Raw genomic sequence first — 11619 nt, forward strand, 5'->3', positions numbered from 1 at the left:
ATATAATGTTGGTACTCACATAGCGATAACGGCAGACATTTACACTGAAAATATAATGTGACCAAGAGTCAAGACATTGAATGGCTGCAGCTATAATGATCGACAAGCAAACACATGCCTACAGAGGTTTAAATACAGACAACATAACACTAAACCAAGTGCAGGTGTGTGCTAAACAATATGGGTGTGGGTACAAACAAGATAAAACGTTCACTCCCACAGCACACGTCGGGCCGTACCACATGACAGTGGTCATTAGATTGAATGTGTTGGTCCTTAACTGCTTGGCAAATTTATGTCATATCAGGTACCAGGTATCAGGAGATCTGCTCTTCTAATGTCTGGATTTTTATTGTTATATTAGTGAGTCTTTGATTCTATCCTCTCCACCGTAAATGGAAATACAGATTATGTAAAGTGTATTAATGTTCAGAGTATATACTCTACCAATAACCTAATTTTTGGGTTTTGTTAAATTTTTTCCATTCAGTTGTAGTCAAATGCATATACTTGGTGAGGTATCCATTTGTAAATGTTTTAAGTTTTAATAGTGATGACCTCATGAACAACAGGGAACTACTCTGTTCTGTGTTCAGCTTTGTTCAGATGTGTGATGTTTTTTCTTTGACTTCCAGTGCATTTTTGAGCCTGGAGCATGTGATTGGTGGATTGGTGGATCATGATTGGTGTTGATGGTTCTGTTGCTCGGTGATTGGTATGCAGGGTGCTTGAGTTTTTGGGTGTTCATTCAGTTGGTGGGTATGTGCCTTTAGGAGTTTCAATGGTGCTGACATCACTAGTAAGTGGGAAATTCCCAGATATTTTTATATTTATATAAAATCTGATTTATTTATTTATATTTTAGTTTGTTTTGGCTTTTGTAGTTTTATGGGATGGGTGATTATTTTTTTGTCTTAAATTAATACATAATAAATAATTATTATTTAGGTCTACTCATGCATTAGAGCACTTATAGCTCATAATAGTAATTAGATGACTAGGTGTATGTATACGTTCTTTAATGTAAATGTAACATCAGTACATATTTATGAAGGAAAATGTACTCAGTTTAGGAGTTTGAATGGTGATGACATCATTAGTAACTGGAAATGTCCCCAGTATATCCACCACCAGAAACCTGATCTCATACACAATGTCAGCATTCAAGTCTGTTAGTGCAACTTCCTCTTTTTTCTGCTCCACAGGTTGACACTTCCACTCTTCCTCCTTCTTCATCTTGTACTCCAGGTTTAGCTTCACTGTGTCTTTACGTGCATGGCTGAACTGCACTGTTACACTGCTGTCAGTCACAGCATCAGTGGTTAGGCAGACGGGATTAGATGGCGGATTAAAGCAGATTGCTTCATCACACTCATCTCTGTACACTATGACACAAGCACCAGGGTGCTTCACATGCTGTTTTGCCGCCACACTAAATTGGTTGTTGTAACTCTTTTCTGAGGTCATTAGGTATTTGAATCATTTCAGGTTCTTTCTTATTTTCTGCCCTAGGTCTGGAGTGAGCCAGGACTCAGGTTTTATGCCTTTTTTCTGTTTTTCTTTCATATAGTCTGATAAATAACCCAGAAAGGGATCTGGCTCATCCAGAGAGCTGAAAGTAAAGCACACCACATTTTCAGTGTGTGGGGAAGCAAAAAGTGCTTTTATATATATCCTGAGTGGGACCCTCCAGCTTCTCCAGAAAGGTTTTCAGTACATCTGCTTCCAATTCTTTGACCTTTATCCACTGGTCAAGTTCAGTTCTACTGAAAGGAAACTACTCATGATCCTTCAGGATGTTTTCAAGAGCACGTTCTTCTTCTTGACCTCCACGTATCAATGGCAGCAGAGAACTCACTGTCTTCAACAGATCTTGTTTATAATGGCTGCGTTTTTCCTTCAGCTCGAAGTTTTTGATGGAAAGCAGGAAATAACTGTACAGCAGTGTCTACTGAAAGATCATTGCATCTCATTTCTGCATTGTTCAAACTCTTGATTGTGTTTGATACAGCCATAATAATGCTGTTGCTTATGTCATGGACACATCTTGCTGCTTTCGAATCCAGTTCGGTGAGAGGGTAGAGCCACACTTTCATTGGAGCTGCATTTTCTCCTCTCTCACCGAGTATGTTTGGAGGTTGTTTGTACATTTCAATTGCACCTTCAAATGAGAACATATTCACTGGTAATAAAAAGTCTTCATAGAAAGTACAGCTGAATTCGTCAGTCACTGCCTTGTCACTCTCGTTCAGTTTCATTGAGGCCCCACCTTCCACTGAAATCCCATAACAACTGATATTTCTAAGTGCAACTCTGAAGGACCCTTCTACCTCAGTCTTATCCTCATTTGAATCTAAATCTCTATTAAACACAAAGAAAGCCTCAGCACCGTACAACACCGCAGTGACCACATGTGTACCTAGATCACTGTCAAACACCTCAGTGTATTGAAACCTCTCATGGTCCAAATGATCCATTGTGAGGTGTTCAAACTGTGTGCTTACATGGTATACTAACTGTTTATTGGACTTTTTATTGTCATTGAAATATTTAGCTGATCCTTCTACATTTACTTTTCCAGATAGAACTTTGATCTTTAGGGAGCCACTTATGTCCATAGAAGTTGCCTTGTCTTCTAAACTGTCTGAAGCACTGTCTGCCATTTTAGTGAACTGTTTTGGAATCACATTTTTGTGTCTCTGAAGTTTATCGTTGTCCCATAATGTTAAGCCTGTGGGTAAAGAAAGGCAAACAGAAAAGATCCTATAATCTATAATATAATCTATAATAATAATAATAATTTGTATAATCTTAAGAATGGAGAGTAATACAGTTTCACTCAAAACCATACTGACAAACTAATTGTGTTCTATTCATTTGACCTTGGAACAGTAAGTTTATATATATTCCCTATCCTCTTGATTTTTTGACTTTGGATATTACAATATAAGCAATGATGGTATAAAACATGTCTATATGCCCATGTATCTGTAACGCTTACAACAGGACAAGGAGAGGAGCAGGATGCAAAGTGCGATTTAATAAACGAGCGAAACACAACACAAAGGGTTAATAAACAGAAGCTGAGGGAGAACACCGAGGCAGGTTCTACACGAATAGGCAAACAGCAGAGCAGGAGCGGCAACAGTAAAGGTGGCTGTAGCGTAAACACAACAGAACGCTCTAACTTAGCAAAACAACCAACAAACTACAAGACAAAACACAGGGCTAAAATAACCAGGACAATCAGGCATTAAACAGATATAGGTGAAGATGAGAACAGCGAGAACTAAAACAAGGAGTGGAATAGAGGAACAGAAGGGGGCGGAGAAAACGAAACCAAGGAACGCAACGAGGAAGGAAAGGAAAACAAAACAGACATGACAGGGAAACTAAAGAAACAGTGACGCCAGGAGCCCATTTGTGACAGTATAATATCAGGCAAACATAATTAACATGTAACTACCATTTGACTGGTGATGTGTCCTAGAGATTCTGAATACTGACATACGTTTCTATTAGCTTTGTCTAATTTTTAATACAGTTGCTGTCTTTATGTTACTGTCCTTTTCATTTTTGGATATTGGTTTTATTTTTATGTTCTTATTTATATTTTAGTTTGTTTCAGCTTTAGCCATGACAATAAACAGACTTGAAGCTAATGCTACTCAGGATATGACATGTAGTGTTTATGGGATGGATGATTCTTTTGTTAAATGTAAAATGCCAGCTGTGCAATAGCAAATAAAAAATAATCATTATTTAGGTCTAAATCATGCAATAAATCATGGAACATGGTATCTGTCAAACTACAAATGTATTTTACACCAGATACCATATTAATTTAATATTTTTGATACAGATTGTGATATTGGATGAATAGGGCAATGGACTTCATCACTGACAGAGCCCTGTCTGCACTAATTATGTTGACATACCATCAAAGATTTTGACTAACAATTCTATTAAGAACAATGATGCTTGCTGACATTCAGTCATTATATATGTCAGCCTTATGTGTCACATGACCCATAACAGTGCAGCATATGGCAGAGAAAGCTATGAAAGTTATGCTTAGACTGAGAGAGCCAATCAGACCTGCTTTCACTAGTAGACTGAGAGAGCCAATCAGACCTGCTTTCACTAGTAGACTGAGAGAGCCAATCAGACCTGCTTTAACTAGTAGACTGAGAGAGCCAATCAGACCTGCTTTCACTAGTAGACTGAGAGAGCCGATCAGACCTGCTTTCACTAGTAGACTGAGAGAGCCGATCAGACCTGCTTTCACTAGTAGACTGAGAGAGCCAATCAGACCTGCTTTCACTAGTAGTTCCACCTACCTGGAATGAGAAAATCCCTCCTCATATCATATAGCATGCCCAGCTGGAATGGTCTCCCCAGACACGGCATCTCCACATTTTGTTTATTTTCTTTAAGGTCACAAATAATCTTTCTTATCAAAATGGAACATGCAATATCACCAGTTAGCAGAGCTACCCTATCATATGTCACCAGTTTTATAACAAAAGTAACGATCCAATGGTTTAATGAGATGGGAACACATGATATTGCACAGTCTCACATACTCATAGTGTATGCCTGGTTTTAGCCAGTGTGCAGATCCTCTATGCCAACTTCCCCTGCTTGTGGTCATGTGATCTGAACATGGCGATCACCAGAGAAGCAGCCCATGCTATGCATTTTAAAATGGTTTGTTCAATTCCTACAAGATGAGCCACCATCTCAGGGGAGTGTATGTTACATAAGAAACTTAACAACAATAAATAGTCACTTTTATACACAGTGTTTGAACTGCTCTCATCTTATACCTTGTTTAGTGCTGCTTTAGCTTGTCACCATTTAGACATCATTTAGATGCAATTGCTATAAACACACTGTAACTGTACTCATACACTACTGGCATTTTCAATTTTCAGCCACATTGAAGGAACCTTTCTTCTATTTTTAAAAGATTAAGTTTAGTTGCTCAATGAAAAACACTATATATTGTTGCACATTTATAGTTTAATATTTGACAAAGTAGGGTCTGTGTCCCACTGTTGTAGACACGCTAGGAAATGGGGACACCTTTTAAACTCACTGTAGTATATTAGAATAATATGATATAATAAGTTGATTCTATTAAATATTTCCTATGAACTTAAATGCACTGTCCCATTTTTACCTGAAAAGACAGCTGAAGTGAAAAATGGTGTCCATATTCCAGGGTCTATAATGGCCAAATAAAACTATTCTGAATACAGTTAACACACTTGTTTTAGCAGGATGCTTATTATAAACAATCAATACTGCATAGGCTAGAATCCCAAATGACAGGGACAGTCACACTGCAGGACACTGCATAATAACATTAAAACTGCTTAAACACAAAAGGAATATGTTTTTCTATATAAATCAAAAATAAATAAATGAAGCTGTTTTTAGATCCATATTCGTGACCAAGCGATTGTTCTGTAGTGTTCTGACAGTGCACCTGAAAATAAGCCTGCAGAAGCAATTGCCAGTTTCATTGATTGTTTTCGTTAACCATACGAGAAAGATCTCCAACATTTGCTACAAGATGCACGCTACGAAAACACAACTTACCCCAAGTTCAACAAAGAGCTGAAGACTGACACCCGTCGTCTGAATCGCACCTTTCCCCTTTCGCTCCTGCTAACATCGAAGCGCGTATATAGACTGTCTCAGCGTCTGTTCCTAGCATGAGAACGAACTCGCAGGCGCCTAACGTGTACGTCTCTCGTTCTCTGTTACACCCCAGTCCTTCCTCAGCCACAACGACAGCAGTCATGTAGAGAGACTCCAAGCAGGGCGAGGGGATGAATGCGATAAAGCAAGGGCACCGTTCGGAGAGAAAGCGAAAGGAATTTTTTGCTGAATCAAGTAGGATTGAAAGGGCAATGGGCAACTAACTGCAGCCATCCAGTCGAAACACCGTCTACGGCCAAGGAAACGGCTTTCTGTCTTCATATCTTACTTAAATTTGGGGTTAGTTGTGTTTTATATAGAAAAGTTGGACATTCTTAAAGAAAAGTTGGTTCTCGTATGGTGGGAATAACGGTTCGTAACGGTGAGAGAAGTCCTAGCCAAGGGAATTGTTTTGCAAGCACATTTTTCAGTTATATACTGAAACAGTGAGGAGCAATTGCGTGGTTACTAACCTCGATCAAAAAAAACCCCAAAACAAACAAGCAAAAAAACAAACAAACAAACAAAAACAGCTTCATGAGGTCATGATCAGAGGTGCGTTATGCTGATGTGCTCAAATGTTTTCAAATGAGAAATGAAATTTTAACCACCAGTTATCACGGAAGGATAAAAATATTATTAAATACTTAACAGTAATTTATATAATGTGAATACGTCAACCCCCAGTGCCTTTGTAATCTGTGCTTCATTTTCGCACTCATTGGACAGTTATGTGGTCATTTATAAAGACGCGAAAGTATCTTTAAAATGTATAAATGTTTTAGGTGAAATATTACTATTTATCGTAACAATGTATGCATCCGTATTAAGACAGACATTCACGAAACCTCAGATTCTTCCAAAAATATCCAGCAGAAAGCGAACGTTAATCTCAGTTTTATCACCGCCATCTGCACTTCGCAAAAACTTGGTCGCGCTGTCTACACTAAAGGCTTAATTGCGCGCCTACATCTTATATTACGGTAACCGATTTTGAAACGATTTAGTGGGAAAGAAACCTTGTCGGACTTTTAGTGCAGATTGAAAATCTAAAAGGAATGTGTACTACATCTTAAGGTAGTACATCTTTGATCTCTGAGGATGAGACACCCTCTTTAGGACAGTATATTCCAGGTGTATACTTCCTTTACTGGTTTACTGCTGCCCATGCACAGACATCTGTGACCTGCCTAAACAATCTCAAGTTATTACTTCCAGACCATCATGTAGTTTTCAGTCTTGCCATTGTTGAGTCACAGATTTTAGATTTTCCTACTTGGTTGGATGTTTCCGGGCATCCCAACTGGTCTGTGATCATCTGTTAATGACTTATAACTGGAAAAAGGAGTCTTATTTTAAAGTGTAAAACACTTCACCATTGCTTAATCAGTTTAAAACAGTCATAACCTCCAAAAGAGAACCTTTTTGTAAAGTGTAAAACACATCAATATTTGTAAATGAGGTTCTAACACTTTTAACCTCCAAAAGGGATCTTTATTGTAAAGTGAAAAAACACTTACAAACATTTACACTTAGCTAATATAATTTTGTCACATTAAATATAATGAAAGCTACAACAGAAGCAAGCAAATATTTTCATTTATATATGTTGAAACATTTCATAATAATAAAACAGCTAAGCACATTTTATATTCAGATTCAGACATTAAAGTAGTCTTCACTGTATGATAATTAAAGTGCTGGAAAATAAATCATGAAATTCAGTCAGAAAAGGCTTTAATCCATAAAGAAGTGTCTCAATGGCCTATCAGGATAATGATAGTCAAGTCAGGATGACCACTGAAGAATCATGAGTTGTTCCTTCCACAAAGTCTCTGTACCATTTCTTCTCAGTCTGTGAATATGTGCTTTGATGGTTCCCCAAGTTCTTTCAATATGTGATGTATGGCTACCGAAGCATGGATCCACAGATCATCTGCTGTAGTTTTTCATGTCATATTTGTACTCAAAGTTTCTCAGCACAACTCTGCTTGTGCTCCACTCATAACGGCTCATGCTAGTTCCTACTTTAACATATCTATGATCAGAGTGGTGGTGTCTTAATCATTTCTACACTCGTTTCAAAACTAGTTTCCATCTTTTGTCTTTAACTCCCATCATTCCAAAGACCCATTTCTTCCAGGTATTTCCAGACTGTCCCTGCCCCTACTGAACAACAGTAACAAAATAAAAAAAATGCACATATATGATAGAAAGTATTGTACCTCTTGTCTCAATTAGTCACATTAGTAATCAGGTACATTGTGTAAATTTAATTAATTATTGATTTATTCAGAAAAGGCCCCTAATGATGTCTCCAGCAACATCTGTGAAGTTATTTGATTTTCTTATATGAGACATCAAAGTCAAAAACTTTAATAATAAAAAACAAGATATGAAGTAGAAAGGTATATATATATATATACACACACCTTTTGTCTACGATAACAAATTCTTTTTCAACCACCAAGACACTGCCAGCACTTCCTTCCGTGACTGCCAACTGCACAAGCACAGACGTCTCAAATGCACATTTCCATTTTAATCAGTGTTGTGGAGCTGCAGGCCATACCACTGATCATATCACTCTCTTTGAGCCTGAGTCCTTGTGAGTATCTGTAGTGGAGAGGAATAGTGTAATAACACCCATTGACAAGACTTCTGTAGCCATGTGCATATCTCTTAGAAGCATGTGTTTTAATATACTTATAAAAGACAATTTCATTTTTATTTTTTGTTATACAAAAACAGGAAAGTAAACACATGTCATCCAGCTGAAGAGACATGATTTAGTGTTCACTGAGTGAACCAGCTGTGGAAGTTTTTGAGACTCTTTGACCTGTTCTTTTACAGCACCTGTGAACATACCAAACATATATCATTGTGTGTTTCTATACACATAAATTAGTAAACAATGCATATTGGGGAGCTCATTAATACTGGGGTATAGTAGTACATTTAACTCAAACGTATAGGTTTAGCCCAAGTGTTACCAGTCAAAAGCTTCTGACATCCACACTACATGACTCTGGTAATCGTAACTCTGCTGGCCCGAGTGCTGCAGGGCGCGGGGCAGGACACAAAGAATTCCTCGTTCGTGCAAAACATTTATTAACATTATTAACATTTATTAACACGGCCAACACAAGTGGCACTCACATACAACTACACGGGTGAACATTATTAAACATTTAACACTAATAATATACACTTTACGAAAATACGACCAACAATCACACACACTACGACGAGGGTTTAAATACACAAACAAAACAAGGTGCAGGTGTGTGCAGGTGTGGCCACTAACAATGATCCTCCCACTTCACGTGGTGAGCCAACCCACGTGACTCACAGGAGGTGAGCGTTCCGTGACAAAGACATTAACATTAAACCCTATACGTGTGTGTACAATCCCGTGGGGTGTGGTTAGAAAAACAGAGACACAGAACATTTGTGAATCCCCCTGCACATGGCGGGCCATACCATGTGACTTAGAGGGGAGGAGCAGTCAAAGACTGACAAGTGACTTATATCCACTAATCTATTTAAATAGTGCCACACAGTGCCACCACCCACCTAGTATAAGAACTTCCTTCCTTGCATCATACAGCAAGCCCAGCTGAAATGGTATTCCCGGGGGCGGTATCTTCAGCATTCCCAGGGATGTTATCTTCAGCATTCCCAGGGACGTGTTCTCTAGTATTCCCAGCGGTGACTATAAAAAGACATTGCAGAATTGCATGGCTGTAAACTGTGAAAAGTATTTCCTTAAGTTAAAGATCTCTTCTTTGCTTAGTCTGTTTCAGGGTCATCGTGGCAACAGGGTGAGCAGAGATGCCCAGATGTCCTCAGCCATTTCCTCCAGCTGTTTCTGGGGAAGCCCCTGGTGTTCCCAAGCTAGATAGGAGACATCTTCCCTGCAGTAGGTCCTAAGTCTACTCTAAAGCTTCCTCCCAGTTAGCCATGCCTGGTATACCTGCAGTAAGAGGTGAGCAGATGCCCAAACCACCTCAAATGGCTCCTCTCAACACGGAGGAGCAGTTCCTCATGGATAGCCGAGATTCTCACTCTCTCTCCTTCCTGATGTAGTGTCCTGCCAGTCACAGGTGATGCTGATGTGTCAGAAACTGTGCTGAAGCTGGCAACCTGAAAAAAATTCTGAGCCCCACTTCTCAATGGAGAAAGTTCATTTCAACCAATTATATTTGCAATTTTATTCTTTTGGTCATTGCCCAGAGTCCATGACCATAGGTGAGGATGGGAACAGAGGTGGACTGGTGAACTGAGAGCTTCACTTTTATAACTCAGGTCCCTCTTCACCACTAGAGTCTCCAACAGTGTCAGCTTTACCTCAGCTGTTCAACTGCTCAAGTGAGTGCTGAAGACCCCTATACAAGGAAGCTAGAAGCATAACATCATCTGCATAGCAGCGATGCAAACTCCCAAGCCTCTCTACAGAAGCTCCCCTGTCATTGGTTATGCCTTGTTATCCTGTCCATGAATATTACAAACAGGAGTGGAGACAGTTCACACCCTTGGTGGAGTCCAACGCCCACACTGAACAAACATGATTTAACGTCAAGAGTGCGGACACGCTTCATGCTCTGAGAGTACAGTAAATGGCTGCATCAGTGGCCCTGACACCCCATACTCCCAGAGCACCTCCCGCAGATCATCTTTGTGCACTCAATCATATTATTCTCCAGATCCACAAAACAGACCTATACTACAGTGGCAAACTGCCAATGCCCGCTCAGCTATCTGAGAGAGGGTAAAGGGCTAGTGCATGTTAAACATCTTTATACCAAAACCACACCTTTATTCACGTCATACGTAGCTCGATTGGGTTCATTATCACCCCCATTTACTCTTGATTGACTCTTTACATGTGGACTTTTATTAAGTAAAAAATAGTCTATTATAATATCACTAATGCTTCACAGATGCTAAGTTAAAAATATATAAATTGTGCTCTGGCTAACAACATGAAAGCAAGGTCAAAAGTATTCTTTCTTTCTTTCTTTCTTTCTTTCTTTCTTTCTTTCTTTCTTTCTTTGACCTCTTTACTGTTCTGCTCTGACTGCTGAGTGTCTTTAAAATGTCAGGTGACTAAGATAAATTCCCTCCTCCCTTTTTGTATCGATATGCTGAGGAAGCATGTTTCATACACCACACAGTTAAAGGGCGCCGGTGAAAAGGTGATCCCCGTACATTGATGCTGGAGGGTGTGTGTGTTATTAGTTAGGGTTTTGGTTTTTGAAATTAAAATGATCATATCTGACCTTTCCAGTACAAGAGAACAAGTGAATAATGATAGTCAGCAATAATGAAGTAGTAATTTCAGACTAATAAAACACCTAAATACATTTCATAATCAATCAGTCTCACAGACAGGGGCTTTTATTTGTTAATAGAAGGTGTTAAAAACAAATTAATTAAGTGTAACCTTATCACCCAGCCCAAGATATGCATAGGTATCTAAGCACATGCGCAGTACATAATCGTTAGCTATTAGCATATTATATATCACAGTATAATATAACAAAGAGGCATGTGTATGTAACTGAAGCATTCTCATCCCTAGCCCAAACTCATATAGTCACGTGATCGAGTCCAGCTCGGTTACTGCGTAAATTCCCCTAAACTGTACCCAGCTTTATGATTATTGATATAATAGGCTACAAATTTACACATTAACATTAAAACAGGGGTTTCTGAGGAACGCCTCTACTACAATAACAAAGTAGATATGGTCTTAACCTCTACTTTTAATGAACTTTTATTGTGAATCTGTTCGATTTTGATCTCAGACCTACAGCTCAGTGCAACAGACGGAACTTGTTTCACCCGTGGGTAAAAGAACAAAGAGCAAGTCTGTAAGAGACCACAGGTCCAACCCGCCACCCACCC

This window comes from Electrophorus electricus, chromosome 5 (genome assembly GCF_013358815.1).
Source record: "Electrophorus electricus isolate fEleEle1 chromosome 5, fEleEle1.pri, whole genome shotgun sequence".
In the NCBI taxonomy this organism is placed as follows: Eukaryota; Metazoa; Chordata; class Actinopteri; order Gymnotiformes; family Gymnotidae; genus Electrophorus; species Electrophorus electricus.